The sequence below is a fragment of the Eutrema salsugineum genome, unplaced genomic scaffold (assembly GCF_000478725.1).
Source record: "Eutrema salsugineum unplaced genomic scaffold, Eutsalg1_0 scaffold_14, whole genome shotgun sequence".
Taxonomy (NCBI): domain Eukaryota; kingdom Viridiplantae; phylum Streptophyta; class Magnoliopsida; order Brassicales; family Brassicaceae; genus Eutrema; species Eutrema salsugineum.
In genome coordinates, this window is record NW_006256877.1 from 7128955 (window position 1) to 7145833 (window position 16879).

The window sequence follows — 16879 nt, forward strand, 5'->3', positions numbered from 1 at the left end:
AAATAAATCTCTTTCCATAACTCTTTGAATCACCCGCAGTACGACAAAATTCTCCGATTCCAGAGCCGCGGGATACAACCACTTTAACCCCTTTTTACAAGCACTAGAAAACAAGGATTCTATACAAACTTAACTCTACAATACTCTCAAAATACTTACTTAAAAAACAGAGAGAGATGGCTGGATTTTCTTAGTTATGATGAAGCTTTGTTTTGCGGTGAAGAAGACGACATAACACTGTGTGTTTATATAGAAATTTCTGGATAATGTTGATTCTGAAATCAAAGAGATTTCTTGAACGCAGATCCAGGAGGTAGGCAACATAATCTTATGCGACGATCTCTCCATGAAACCGATTCTCTGAGAATTGTGAAAACAAAGAGACCAAGTCTCATGGAAGCACAAGATTAGGCTTGAGTTTTGTTTTTTTTTTCCTATTCAACCCGACCTGACCACGACCAGAGCTCCGACTTGAGCTTATTTCTCATCACACCATTTGATTTTACTAAGCCCAGTTGGCTTTAAGTAAAAAAATCGGTCCAACAGCCAAAAAGTGAAGATTTTTCCGAGAAGGAAAATTGGGAGGTTCTGGATATTAAGTTTCAGTGGTTTTGAGTCACCAGCGGCAATTTGAAAGGGTGCTTTCAACGGTAGGGTTTCTGTTAGAGACGAGCATGACGACAGAGATGGCGAGAGAGAAGAAACGAGGAGTCATTGAAAGGAGATGGAAAATTTATTGGGGAAGAAATAAAGAAGAAAGAAGAAAAATTTCATTAAAATTTTCTGTCCAATGCAAATTTGACACATAGGGTTTAAGAACTGGTTCTTAAAAATCTTAAATAAGAGTCGGCCTTTAGCTTAACTATAATTTATTGTTTTACCTGCTGCTGAAGTGATAACGCCAAATGATTCCTGTCCATAAAATATAAGCTCAAGACATCTTCGTAAGAGTTTGCAGAGGTAGTAGGAGCCAAAGGAAAGTTGTTACTCGATGGAGCGCCACTGCCAAACCCGTAGGCAGAAGGAGGCAGAACAGGAGGAGCGGTTTCCTGATTCTTGTACTGCAGATGCATAGCAGCTAGAGTCTGATGGTTACTAGTGGGAAACGCTTGTTGAAAAGCCAAAGGCATGTAAGGGTTGTAACTTTGTGGCATGAATGGGTAGCTTATCAAGTTACCATAATGACCTACAGGCATCCCAGGCTGATGAACGTATGTGTTTAAGGCAAGGTGTTGAGCAAGTGCTGCTGCTTGTTGTCCTGCACCGGGCATTGCGTTTTGACTAGACATACTCGCGGCTCTTATTGCCTGCAAAAGAAAATTGTGTACGCAATGATATTAAGAGGAAATATAGGAGTATGTTTATGCTAAAGAGAATGCAGTTTACTACCTCTGCCATGGATATTGCTGGACCGCTGGGTGAAGAGAGAGTGGCAGTGTTGTATTTTGTTTGGAAAGGCGAGTAGTGAATATCAGGTTCTCTTGTATCTTGAATGCCTGATGGTAGCAGATTGTTAGGTAATGAACTTGTATATCCTTGCTGCTGAACATTATGGAAAAAAAGAGACATTGTTAGATCTTTGGAACGAACTTTTGATAGATTTCTATAAAAGCTAAATAGCATTTTTTTTTTTACCATTACGTTGGGAAAGGCATCCAAATTCTGCATCTGAGGATTTGTTTCAGATGGAGGATTCAATTGTTGCCTGTTTTCAAATCCATAATCGGCAGGAGATGAAAACTTGTACTGATGATCTTCTTGATGAGGTTCTTGTTGCGCCGCTTCTGTCCAGAATCAGAGGAAGCATGGTAATTCCGGGCCGTTGAATTGATTTGATAGGATGTTTGTTCATTTTCAGTAGTAACATTCCTGAGTTGTTGTCCCTCTTCCTCTCCATAGTAATCAGTGTCGGGGTGTCTGAATGATGACTCATCTTGTGTTTCCTCCAAGGTTTCATTCAAGCCACTAGCTTGGCCAGATCCTATCCGGGAGCTAAAACTACCAAACATTAGGTGCGAGCATTCTGAGGTATTGACTTGCAGGTGATTGGGGATTATCACTGCAGGTTTGTCATCTTTCGGTAATGTTTCATGCTCTTCATCATTGTCTATAGTAAGTTGCTGAAAACCGGTAGCAACAGATGCAGAAACATTTTCCGCTGAAAATAGAGCAAACAAAACTCAGAAAACATGAACAAAGAGGAAGAAAAGAGCTAAAAAAAAAAAGCAAGACTCACACAGAGAATTAAAAAGAATAATCTAACCTCCATTTTCCTCAAAAGCATGTCGCTCCGCGTTGTTGCTTTCGTCGTCATATACCGAGGACTCTCTAGAATCACCATCAACCAAGTTTCTGCTGGATACTGAAGCAGGCGGAAGAACCTGCTCCCCATTAGGAGGATAAGCAATAGGATTTTCGTCATCCAAATGAGTCTTGTTCAGATGTTGAGACTCGCTGAATTGGTTGGTGGATAAACTAGATTCAGCAGATGGCTTCACAAGAGATGATAATGGATCTTGCTTCTCAATTGAAGGCCATTCATCCTTTAAAGGAGCTTTACTTCCACTCTCTTGAGTCTCTAATGAACGAGACGCAGTGACGTTCTTCTGGTAGAGAGGCCTACCCATTTTCACAATATCAGCCATGGTTCTCTGTCCAAGGTTGGCATTGGCCCAAGCGGATTGATATGCAGGAGATGGCAGCGAAGACGAGGTAATTTCATCACTCAAACCCGTTGGTGCTTTCTTAACTTCAACGTTTGTAGGATCACTGCAAAAGCAAAGGAGATACACTAAGAAAACCACAAAACAACTACATTTTTTGACTAAGTTAGATAAGAAACGATCACGTGAAGAAATAAAACCTGTTCGATAGAGGTTGGCGCCCGAGGACACCAGATGAAGAAGAAGAAGAGACAGCCCAATGATTATGTGTTCTGTTTTCTCTTCTGTTTGCAGGTACTCCTTGAACACTTCCCGACTCTGAACAAGTTTTTAAACAGTTTTTATTAGATTATCAAACCACAACCATCAGAAGAAAAATATAAACACACTCTCTCTAGATATTTGTTACCATTCGAGTTATATCTGTTTCCGCCACCTCGAGCGGTGTTGTAGCTGTCATTACCGCTGCTTCTAGCTCTACGATTTGGGGTGCTACGTGTCCAGGATTCTGCTGGATTTTTGGTCTGACCAAACAGACAAAGTAAGTGAGAATTAGACAAAAAAGGAACTCATCTTCTGATACTATAATGTGTTAGATTAAACAAATTTGTACAACTAACCTTTTTCTTCTTGTCTCGTTTGCTCTTCACCTTGTGAAAAGTATCTGAAAGTTTTTTAAAACAAAGCAGCATTATACAAAACTGAATGAACAAGCCAAGAATATAAAAATCACATAATCAGTACCATAGAACAAACATAGGAGAAGGCAAAAAAAAGGACAAAAACTGATTTTTATGTTCTTTCGAGAAACAGGTAACAATGATAATTCAACCAAATCGTAAAAGTATTACTATTTCAAGTAACATAAGGAAAACAAATAAAGTTCTGACATTCTCTTACACGAATCTCAATATGATAGACAAATTCTTCAAAAGCTTAAGTTAAGAATTGTTTTAAAGTTTGTTTTTTTTCATTTCTTTTGGTTCTGTTCTACTTCCACAAACAAATTCAAAGCTAAAACCAAGAAAAAAACAAATAGAAAAAAGTTATGGAAGCTTGAAGTATAAAAGATGAAAAAAACCTTGGGAAAGGAGACGATTAACTGTTTCGTCAGGATCCATATCGCACTCAACAAGCATCGCATAGATCTCTAAGTCAGAGCAGTTCACGATCTCTTTCAAACTCTGAACCACCTTTCTCGAAGATGCCGAAACACCCGTGTTCACGTTACTGACGCCGCTGTCGCCGCCACTGCCTAGACCGCCCATTTTTTCCCTTCTCTCTCCGGATTACCAGGGGAAAAAATAAATCAGATCTGAAACGGAAATTTCTCAGAATCGCGATTCCTTCTCTCGAACTCCCACAATCGCGATTCTACAAAATAAAAGGATCTCGATGTTTCTCTCTATCTCTCTATCGCTCAAGTATCAGAGAGAAAAAACCTCAATTTATGCTTTTGCACTCTGGGTTTGGGGCTAATGGTTTTGGGAAAATGGAGAAAGATTCAAATTTTTGGAAACTATGTAATGAGAAATGGTAATTTGGAGATAAATACTGTTAATTAAGAAATTTCTCTTTTGGTAGATTAATTAGCTAGAAGAACCTTTTAAAAGGTATTTCAATTATTTCTATATATTTTTCCAGTAGTTGTCTGAGATTCGATTAGAAAAATATTAATAATTGAGATTTGAATTTAAGATTTGAGAAAATCAGTCCACACGCCAATAAACACGTGGAGAGGGAATCTAAGATTTTTGATTTGTTTTTTTTAATAATTGAATAATAGGAATAATGGATAAGGACGTCGTTGTGGGACTAGTTAGAAAACCTCCTTTATATAAAAGGGATTACTTTCCTGGCTTCTCAGCTATGCCACATATGCCAAAATATTCAGGGAAATAATCAGCCAATCAAAACATCAATTCATTACACGTCACTTAAAACATTAAACATTCAGCCAATAAAAACATACTCACATCCCTGCAGCCCAATAATCAAGCCCATTATAGTTCAACAACCACTCACAAACAAAAAACACCAACGAAAGAAGAATAGAGGGCAGCCAAATAATGAAGCCTATTATAGTTCAACAACTCAGCCCAAACACAAAACCTAAATCAGTCTGCTACGCTTCTTTGTTGTCTACGCATCTGTGACCAAAAATTACAGAAATAAAAAAGCCAGTAATGATTCTCCTTCCTCCCATTTGAAATTCAACATCTCCATGAACGGCTCGTTTTCCTACCCACAAAGCCACGTTCTCTTGCTGTAAATACCCACAATGTGGAATCTGCAACATCAGCCCATTCTAATAAATTTGGAAACATCACCGCAACTCCTTCCCCTTTATATAGTCTTCGATCATAGCAGATAAACAATACGAAAATTGGGCGCACACAATATATATACACTATCACAGCTATGGCAGCCTCTGCTTCAAAGGCCCTCGCACCAGTCCACTGACAGCTACTCTTCAATGAAGTCGAATCCGGACTAAGCAAGGAAGAATTGGCTTTTAGACTCATCCACCTCTGGGAAGCAAGGAACCCTACGAAAGGTAGCTTACTCATTAGGCTTGAGTTACTCTTCATTGATGAACACTGCATTTAAAAGACTCATCAATAGATAACACTGCATTATACTCCCTTCGTATGATTAGTTCTAGCTTCGTCTCCAACTTTGATTTTGTAGGCTCCATCTCCTATTGTCATTTTATTGACAAATTATGGCTAATCAAACAATGCTACTTCGATCTACATATACTAACTTATAATTGTAATTTTCTAAACCGACACAGGGAACCCTTATTCAAGGTCTCATTGCACCCAACAGAATTGCACGTTATAAAAGCAGACTCAAACCAAACTTCATCTACAGGCTCACCAATTTCTTTGCAACCCATAACAAAACCATGTTCAGAGTTACCGACCACAAATTCCCAATCTGCTTCACCGACTTAAGACAGTCTCTTTAAATAGTCTCTGATGGGTCCTAAGATACAATTTATAACTTTGCTCCACCTCATTTCCTAGCACAGCCATGGCGTGTCCAATCTCAATTGCTCTCGCTCAAATCCAAAGACACATGTTCTTCAATAAGGTTGAATCTATATTTAAGAGGTCTTTGTTTTGAGGCTACTCCTTCTAAAAGGTATTCATTATGCTTTCAAACGGTGTAAAAATTCTAACGCTGATTCTTTTTCACTCCCATGACTTAAATTGACAAAGTATGTTTTAAATGTTTTAGATTTATCGAGAATACATTAAATCCATTCATTTTTATATTGATTTTCTGTTGTCTGTTGATTGGGTTATGAATGTGAAGTATCAAGCTCTACGTAACTGTTGCTGTCAGGTTCACATGGTGTTCTTATCAACAGTGCAAGTCTTCTTGGGAATACTTTTAAAGCATAACCATATGTCCCATTGGAAATGTAAGGATTTGTCTTTTTGCATATGTTTTTGCATATCTTTACCGGGTACTGCAAATCTGCAACAAATAGAAAATGCAAGCAATCAGTTCTAAAATGTCTACGGCTTTACAGGTTTTGAAGTAGCTCTTTCATAGAGTAATCTTATATTCTATACCCGAATATGCCAGCCTCAACTTGAAAGTGACTGCAGCAACTATGACTACTTGCTCTACTTCATGCCTAAGTATGTAACTAAATTTGGAGGGTGAATTACAAAGCCGTTATGATGCTTCAGATGATGGAAACATTTCTTCAGAGTAAATTCTATTATATGCCATTAGTTTCCAGATATAATTTCTGCATTGCAATATATACTCTAGATAGTTCATATATATGAAGGACTGATGAGATACGTCTTCTTCTTTTTGAAATTTTTGTTTCAGTTACATGTTAAAAAAAGAAAGTACAGGTGATGTTGGTACCCAAATTTTTGCAGGTATGTATATTTGATTCTTGGTTCACTGGTGTATTAGAATGGGCTGACGTTGCAGATTCTACATCGTGGAGAACGTGGCTTTGTGGGTAGGAAGACGAGCCGTTCATGGAGATGTTGAATTTCAAATGGGAGGAAGGAGAATCGTTACTGGGTTTTTTTATTTCTGTAATTTCGGTCACAGATGCGTAGACAACAAAGAAGCATAGCAGACTGATTTAGGTTTTGTGTTTTGGCTGAGTTGTTGAACTATATTGGGCTTCATTATTGGGCTGCCCTCTATTCTTCTTTTGTTTTCAGGGGTCTACTTTTGTATTCAAAGTCAAGTTTTAGGTTATTTTTAGCAAAAAAACCCTATAAAAAATTAGCCATAAAGCTATAATCACAATTTTTGTCTTTCTTTAATTATTGAAAATTCCATTAAACAAAATTTAAGACACAAAACTTATTATCCACACATATCCAAATCTTATATATAAAAGAGGATCAACTCTCTCCAATTTTTTGACACATCAGCAGTGGAGAGAGTGACACATATCCACTTAAATTTTAATTAATAAATTTTAATGTTAAGTTTTACTATTTAAAATTACTTAAAAATGAAAAGTTGTGTTTGTTAATTAATAAAACCTGCATGTTACGTGAGGGTATTCACCTAATTTTAGTAAATCGGAAAAAGATTGGGTAAAAGCAAAGTTTTAATTGATTGTATGAGAGATATTCTTATAAGAGCTGAAATTAAAATCACAGAAAATATGATTGAAAAAACAAAAACGATATAAACGAATACCAAAACGAGTGGAAGCGAGATAATAAATTTCTTTCTGTAATTTTTTTGAATCATCCCCAGTGTGACGAGATTTTCCAATTCAAGTACTGCAAAATACAACCACTCTAATCCGTTTTTACATGTACTAGAAAACAAGGTTTTTATACGAACTTAACTCTACGATACTTTCAAAATACTTATTTTAAAATTAACAAAGAGAGATTGCTGGATTTCTTAGATATGAAGTTTTTGTGTTTCTAGGTGAAGAAGACGACATAACATTGTGTATATATATAGAGATTTCTGGATAGAATTGATTTTGAAATCAAATAGATTTTTTTAACGCAAATCTCACATTTGTTCTTTCCACGTTTATTCTTTCCATGTTTGGTGATGGTGTTTTAATAAGTTTAATTTGAACGCAAATCTCACATTTTTCTTTAATTATTTTTTTGTTTAGGAATCATATTCATGTTCATCAATCTACTTATAGTTTTGAAGTTAACATGTCTTAAATGTTCATGTGATAAACTAAAAGACTCAGATAAATAAACAACTGATTTCTTATTCTCATTCATCTTTGAGGTGGAAGCCTCAATGACAACATTGCTGCAAATAACAGTTTCAAGAGACATCTTAAAAAGACCATCACTAACAAATCCCTTTCCCATATACATCTCATGTTTGGATAGCACCAGCTTATCCGCATCTAACTTAACAGTGAATCCATGCTTACTCAGGAGAGATCCAGAGATCAGATTCTTGCTCATGTCTGACATGTAGACCACATTCGTAACGGTGAGCTCACGTCCAGAGATAAGCTTCAAAACAACCTTTACATAACCTTCGATCTTTGAGGTGGTAAAGTTTCCCATGAAGGATTTTTTGTCACTCTTGTTCTTCGTGTAGGCAGAGAACATTGACCTGTCCAAGCAAATATGCTTGGTTGCACCAGTATCGAACCACCAAATCTTTGGGTGGCTTTCAGCGACGTTAGCTTCAGTGACCATCGCGCATATGTGTGGTTCAGCGAGATTGGCTTCGTTCTTGCCTTCATTTTTCTTTGGAGCTTTTTTGTTGCAGCACTCATAGGAGTTACGGCCTGTTTTGCCACAGTTGTGACATGTTCCAATGAACTTCTGCGAGCTCTCACAACCAGATTTTTTCTTCTTGAACTTCTGTGAGTTCTGTTGTGGGACTTTGCCTTTTCTTTTGTCTTGGGCATCCTTTGTTATGGCGCCCCTTGTTTGGAATTCCACCACATTCGCATTGGGTTCACGAATTTCAACACCTACTCCAATGTTTTTCTGGTTTGTCGACTCCATACAGAGCTCCATGGTTAAGTCTTCGAGACTCATCCACTTCTTCTTCAGCTTCAGGTAGTTTTTTGAAGGCTGTCCAGTTAGGTGGGAGCTTCTCAATGATGCATGCGGCCTGATAGATCTCACACAGCCTCATACCCTCAGGAGGAGAGTTTGTAGCTCTCTGAATTGAACCATTATTGGCTGCGAGTCCACCATTTTGTAGTCTTGAAATTTTGTCACAGCGTATTTCTAAGATCCATCATCTTCTGTGTGATACTTCTTGTCTAGAGAATCCCACAATTCTTTAGATGTTTCAACATTGCTATACACATTGAACAGTGAATCAGCAAGGCGACTTTGGTTGTATCCTTTCCACAGAAATCTCTGTGTTCTCAAGCTAACATGCTCGCAAGCGCGTAAGCATCATCATTATCCGCTGGAAGAGAGGTCTCTCTTCATGGGTGTACTTTCCAGTTTAAGTGCGGCTAGATAGAAAAACATCTTCTTCTGCCACATTTTAAAATTGGTCCAATAGAACTTTCTGAGAAGGACACCTACTGAATTCACAGTTGGCATTTGAACCGATTGATACTGTCCAGTGACCACAGTTTGAACAGTAGCAGGGATCAAAGCAGGGATGGCAATAATCACTGGTGGGAGTCCCAAACTGGATCTGTTCAGTCCTGATTGCAACAGTGGAGGTGTTAGCTTCCGTCACTCCAATGTTAAAGGTGAAGATCTCGGCCTCAGGCACGAAAACGTTGTTGTTGTTTTTATTTTCTATTCTAAAAAACAGAGCAACCACCAAAAACGATTAGAAAAGATTTTAGTGGAGGATGTGTATTAAATTTAGTAACCCAAGACAAAGTAATAATACAATCTAAAATTTTCAATTATTATCAAAAGATCAAATGATTAGACAAAATTTTAATCACACATCTCAGTAACAAAATACGCTCTCGATAATTAAAAGAGAACATGCTCAAACCAAACTACACCAAGTGTTGGTCTGCGAAATCCAAACAAAAAATGTGAGGTTTCAAATGAAATGAAAATTGCAGGTTTAATTGAAATAAAAAATGGGAGAATTGCTTTTATAATGCCAATTCAATTGATATTTGTCTCTTTAATGTTTTCTATTTTTTCATAGTTGCCCTTTTAAATCAGTTATGGCAATTCTAATAAAAAAATAAATTCAAAACTAATTTCTAAAAATTTCAAAAATACCTAAAAAGGAAATAAAAATATTTTCGGTATCATTTAAGGAAAACAAATATTTTAAAATTTTGTTCTACGCATTTTAGAATACGTGTTCTACGTCCACGTAGAATCCCATTTCTATAGTTCTTTATATATTCTACCAGCCTGTAGAATTTGTTTTCTATAGCTGTTTTTATATTCTACGAAGTGGTAGAAAACATATTCTATATATTTTTTATATTCTACATTACGGTAGATTATAAAATCTACTGGATAGACTATATTCTACATATTGGTAGAATACAACTTCTACTTATTAGACCAGGTTTTACGTTATTATAGAACAGTTTTTCTACATATGGTCTTCATTCTACTTTATCGTAGAATACAACTTCCACCAAAATCTGAGAAAATATAGGAAAATTTGTGAACTCTCAGATCTGAATATTTTTGAAAATTGTTTTTTCCATTTTTATTATCTGTTTTTTGACGTTTTTTTTCTTTTTTTTGCTGTCATTGTATCGTTCTCTTCTTCTTCTTTCCCCATTGATCAAGTTTATTTTCTCTAAATTTGCATATCTATATCACTTATAGTTTATGGAAATCAAAGACAGATCGATAAAGAGTAGATTTTTGTGGCTGATGAAGAAAAACGAGCTAGGTTAATTGCTGTTGAATTGAAATAAATGGACTAAGGTTGCCTAATAATTACTTCTTCATAATATTAACATATCAAAACTTAATTTGTCTTTATACGAACTCGAGTACTTCTCTGCATAATCTAAAATATGGTTCTCTATGGGGCCAGTCCAATCAAAATTTCGTATATATTTTTATCATAATTTATTGAATTTAAAATTTTGACAAAGTGAATAACATTTCAAATTGATAATTTGTAATTCCTCATACGTAATTGCATCATAAAGATATATTCAGTTAAAGAAAATAACTTATTGGGGTAACCGATGGATTTGGTTTCGGCGACATAATGGCATAATATAATAAACACATGGACGATTCCTTGTACATGAACCTAACTCTAATAATGTAATAATGTTTAGTAAAATTTAATAAATTGATAATCAAAGGGTAAAACAGGGTTAATATTAATTTAAACATTAAGGGTACAATTTTTTTAAAAAAAACATTAAAGGATCCAATCTAAATTGAATTGGCATTATAAAAGTAATTTTCTCGTAGAAAATTGCAGGTTTCATTGCAGCATTTAAAATGAGACTTCCAATAGCAAGTAAATAAAAAAGTTACGATACAATAGAATCTCAATTCAAGTCTGTATCAAAATTCAAATTTTGTAAAACCAGAAATCAAAACTTTGTATCAAGTTTTTATAATCGATCACTTTTTCCTGTTTGGAGTAGAATAGAAAAAAAATTGTAGAGAAATTACAGGTCTCGTTTCAGACTTCTAAATCACAATTTTACATCTGAGATCAAACCACAAAGTATCATTCACTCTAATGAGAGTTCAACGGAATCACTCACTACACAATTTTGAGACTCGCAAGCTCTCGTATTGTGTTCAAAGTTTAATTAATCACAACTGGTAAACTAAATCATAAGTTTATGAAAACTCAGAACTGCAACTTAAATCGCCATCGAATTCGAAAGGCACCACGACCGTGCGTTGTAAGTTCGAACCTCCAATGAGAATTTGATCGCAGGTGGGTAAACAATTTGAGAAAACGTTTATATTCTCGTAAATCAATCTGTTAGATGTTTATAGAACACCAACGGATTCAAAGAGTTATGTGTAGGAGCTGATAATTAGCACTACGAAAAATTTGATTAAAAAAATGAGAACGATATAAACGATATTATGGTAAGAGAAACGAGTGGAGGCGAAATAATGAATCTCTTTCCATAACTCTTTGAATCACCCGCAGTACGACAAAATTCTCCGATTCCAGAGCTGTGGGATACAACCACTTTAACCCCTTTTTACAAGCACTAGAAAACAAGGATTCTATACAAACTTAACTCTACAATACTCTCAAAATACTTACTTAAAAAACAGAGAGAGATGGCTGGATTTTCTTAGTTATGATGAAGCTTTGTTTTGCGGTGAAGAAGACGACATAACACTGTGTGTTTATATAGAAATTTCTGGATAATGTTGATTCTGAAATCAAAGAGATTTCTTGAAAGCAGATCCAGGAGGTAGGCAACATAATCTTATGAGACGATCTCTCCATGAAACTGATATATTCATAAATTGCATCATTTAATGTACATATTCTAGTCTAAATCATGTCTCATTTGCATGCATTTTAGGTCTTCAGGCATTGTTTTAGGACTTAGGAGATTGCATTAGGTCCAAGAGAGTTTTTCATGTTTTGGAGTGTTAAACAGGTGCTTTTGGAGTTTATTTGGAGTGGAAGATGTGATTCAGATGAAGAAATGGAGTTGAACTTATCAAAAATGGTGAAAAGGAGCAATTTTGGGTTTCTCGGCAAAATGATGTACTGATTGCCGAAGATTCTCGGCCAAAATCCTTCCCGCGGGTAGCTCCCTCGGCCAAAAACACGTACCGCGGTCAAGTCTCTCGGCCAAAAAATCCTGGGTGCAGATACATTTCCGAAATCGCATCACCGGAAGCTTTTTCGGGCCGATTCAGCTTACAGGGTCTTCAGCAAAGTTGTAGATAATTGGGTCAAGAACCCAGGGCGGGTTAAATCAGAGCATTTGGAGCACTGAGCCGAAAGATACGGTCACCGGAAGACAGACCTCTCTCGCATCCATTCCGGAGCAATCCGATACTCCTGAATGATCGCCTGTCCGGGGAACCTTCCGGTCCGATTCAGCTGTCGGGGGCTTCATCAAAGTTGGAGAAGATTGTATCATGGTTCCAGATCAAGTGGAATCATGGAATTCGGACGCGTGAGCAGAAAGGTAAGCTCGTCGGAAGAAACTCCTGTCTCGCTGCCGTCTTGGACCGACCCGATGAGCTCCGAAGAATGCGAAGGACGGCGCACTTCCAGGCCGATTCGGTTTACAATGCCTTCATAAGAATCAGAGATATTTGAGTCCTATTTCCAGAACATCCGGGATCATTCAATTCGGATCTATGAGCAAGACGTTAACGTTTCCGGAATGGAAACATGTCTAGACGCCTCTCTCTGATCGTGTAAATGCACTGGGAAGATGAGCCCTTCAGGAAGCCTTCCACTTCCCAAGCGCCGAATCTTTCTTCACCAAAGTTATATATATACGAGTCTTCTGTCCTCTGAAACCGGAATCACACAATTCTGACCAATATCCTGGAAGTTACGCCTCCCTGAATGCGAAGTGGTCCAAGCTGCTCTGAATGCTGCGAGATAGTCTTGCGACTTGGTTAACTCGCAGGCCTGAAGATGAATGCCTGGAAATTGATGCTGCGAGTTTATAAGTGCGGGTAAGCTATCACTGGATAAGGTCTGAGGCTCCCGAGCAAGAAAAATGCTAAGTCCACAATCATGCGACTTAGGCATGCGAGTTGGCCGCGCTTGAAACTAAGCCGCACGATCACTCGCAATCTACTCCGACTTGGGCATGCGGCTTGGGACTAAGGGATGACCAAGTCGCACATGTACATTCCCCAGAAACCGACTTGGTCCTGCGAGTTGAAGAAGAAGAAGATTTAGCCGCACAAAGACTCGCAAAACACTCCTACTTGGGCGTGCGGCTAAAACCAAGCGATTTAAGTCTCACAAGACAAGTTCTTCACCTGTGCGACTTGGGCATGCTACTTGGGATACACTGGACCAAACCGCACATTCCCCACTTTACCCACTAAAGCCGGGTCAGGACCCGGTTTGTTCCGGGCTGACCCGGTTCATTAGCATTTAGTATATATAGCTTTTTGGAGAAAAACCCTAGGGATCTTATCTTCTACTTAGTTTTCTCTCTAGTTTTCTTTCCTTTTTAGTGTAAAACGTTTTTGATTAAGAGATATCTGAAGGGATTTGATCATTCCAAAGCTGTTTCTTATCATCTCATCATTTCATTTCTGCTTCTAATCATGATTAACATCATCTCTTGCAAAAGATTAGATGTGTTCTTCATGATTAGTGAGTAGTTATCTTTTTAAACTCCTAGGTGTGTAGATTAGGGTGATTAGATGTTTGTGATGTTTAGGGTTTAGATTCTCATTTCATTTCCTTAGTTAGCTGCTCCTAATGCCAGATTTCCTTGGGAAAGTGAAATCTGGGTTCATAGGCATTTCATGCACCAAAAGTGTTTGATGAAATGCCTGAAAGAGCTAACTTAAGGGTTTATGTTTTAAATGCCATGGGAATGTTTGTTTGAAGCATAAATGACATATTAGAACTGTTTCTTAATGCTCATTAGTTCATATTTCACAAATGAGAATTTGGTTTGAAAGTGGATTAGTGTAGAGATTAATGCCTTCATGAGAGGATTAGTCTAGATTAGAGTTCTAAATTGAAATGTTTGAGATCATGTGATTGCTTGTTATGTCTTTCTGTATAAGATTCAGTCTTCTTGGTTGAGAGATTGTTTGGTCACTTATTAGGCTTGATGCATTGTGCTTGTTGATTGCTTGATTATATCTAATGGTTGTTAGACTTGATTAAGTGATTAGCAAAGGGATTATTGTCATGGGAATGAATTAATCTGATTAAGAAGCCTAGACTAAAGAGTAGCAAGTGTTGCATTATCTTCTTAGCATCATGAATCAATATCTAAAGCACCCTAATCAATGATCATATCTAGAGGTTTATCTTTCATCATTTGCTTTATCATCATTTTGTTTGCTTGCTTGTTTAGTAGTTCATTAATCATTTCTTGTTTATTTCTTGTTTATGCTTTCTTGTTGCTGGTTTCACCAAACTCATCTTTTATTCAGCTTGACTTAAGAACTTGTCACATAAACTAGTGTCTAGCAAACACACATTTGGATTGATACCCTTTGTACTACAAGTGACATAAGGGATTGATAACCCTTATTAAGGCCTTGAAAACCTTAGTTATCTATTGGCGCCGTTGCCATATTGTGTGGGGATTGTTAGCATTAGTTTCTGATATAGTTTTTGAGATCAAGTTTCTTTTGTTTTACTGATCACCTTTCAAGCTCTGTCTTTGTTTTCAGGTTTATGATCACAAGAAGCCAAGCCAGAAGACAAAGAGAAAGAGCTGTTCACTTGGAGAGGTTAGGAATGAATCAGCAAGTTGGGAATGAGCATCAGGCACAAGAAGCTGAACACGGTCAAAGAGCTGGTAATGGGATTGGAATTCAGGCTCAACAGGCTCAGGTCCATCAGGGACACGCTCATGGTAACCAGAACCAAGACCTACCTCAAGTTAACCAGCCACAGCCCCACCCAAACCCACCCATACGTCATCAGCCTCCACCAGTCTTTGTTGGTGAGAATGACCGAGCTTATGCACACCAGTATGTAGCAGGAATCAGGCCACCTCCTGTCCAAAACAACAACTTTGAGGTGAAGGCCTCTTTGATCAATATGGTTCAGAATCAGAAGTTCCATGGCTTACCTATGGAGGATCCCTTGGAGCATCTAGATCAGTTTGACAGAGTTTGTGATCTCACTAAGATCAATGGGGTATCTGAAAACAGCTTCAAACTGAGATTGTTCCCATTCAGCCTTGGAGATAAGGCACATCAGTGGGAAAAGAACCTCCCAAGAGGATCCATCCACACATGGGAGCAATGCAAGATTGCCTTTCTATCCAAGTTCTTCTCAAGCTCAAGGACTGCAAAGCTAAGGAACCAGATTTCAAGCTTCACTCAACATTATAATGAGACCTTTGGAGAAGCTTTGGACAGGTTTAGAAGCTACACAAATAAGTGTCCACATCATGGCTTTTCAGAAACCTCTCTCCTTTAACTTTGTATAGAGGAGCTGTTCCTAAGATCAGGATTCAGTTGGACACAGCATCAAATGGAAATTTCTTGGCCAAAGAAATCAATGCAGCTATGGAACTTGTTGAGAACTTAGCCATGAGCCAAGACACTTATGGGGAAGATTATGATAGAAGCTATAGAGGAGAAGATTCTGGTAGACACCAAGAGCTGGAAGAGAAGATCAAAGTGCTGAATATCAAGCTTGACAAAGCCCTAGCTGCCACTCAAAAGCCTATAAACTATGTGAGTGAGGAAAAGAGATGCTTCACATATACAAATGAAGAGAGTCTCACTCAAGAGGAGTTGCACTTCATTGGGAATCAAAACAAGTTCAATGGTTACAACAACTTCAATAAACACCAGAACTTGTCCTATAGGAGCAACAATGTGGCCAGCCCCCAAGACCAATATACCCTCCTCAAAGCTTTGTTCAACAGAATCAGTACCAAGGTAAATCCCAAGATCAACAGGGTTTTCAGCAACCAGCGGTTCAGAATCAAGGGAATCGCTTCACAAATCAAGTCAGCCTACAGCCAAAGGCTCCACCTCCTGGTTTTGGCCCACCACCTGTTCAACAAAGTCCTGATTTCAATGTTGTTCTCCAACAGCTCTTACTAGGACAAAAAAAGATGGTATCTGACCTGGAGACACTGGGCGCTGAACTAAAGTCTATTAAAAAGAACAAGGGCATCTGCACTTCTGAACCACAAGTCTCTCTTCTTGGTAAAGCTGTTCAAAACCCAAAGGATTATTGCAATGCCATCTACTCCAATGATGACCACTCAGCTGCTGTGCAAGAGATTGAAGATCTCCTTTATGGTCAACTTTCTAGTGAGACTGCACAAACTCATGAGGATGAAGACACCATTATAGATGATTTCATGGGCTTCTTACATGAACTCAATGAGGAAATTGAGAGCAAAAGTGTGGGGGCAGCCGGTTCAGTTTTTTCTGTTCAGAAAGGGAATGATTCAGAGTCTCTTGAAACAAAAGAGCTGCCAACTGATCAAGCAATGCCAACAGATAGTTCCTCCACCTCTGAATCAACTCAGAAGCCCACCTCCCTCCCAAAGCTAGGCAACCCAGGGAAGTTCACCATCTCTTGCACTCTTGGAAACTTTAGAGTTGAGAATGCTTTGTGTGATTCAGGCTCAAGTG

General features: G+C 37.8%; 1 non-coding gene and 1 pseudogene across 1 annotated transcript; both read right to left on the reverse strand.

The window, feature by feature from the left end:
• Positions 1-869: 869 nt before the first annotated feature.
• Positions 870-3931, reverse strand: LOC18022743 (annotated as a pseudogene).
• Positions 3932-15575: 11644 nt separating this feature from the next.
• Positions 15576-15682, reverse strand: LOC112088694. The gene has a single exon (XR_002900639.1). It is a non-coding gene; the product is annotated as a small nucleolar RNA R71 (small nucleolar RNA).
• Positions 15683-16879: the final 1197 nt, after the last annotated feature.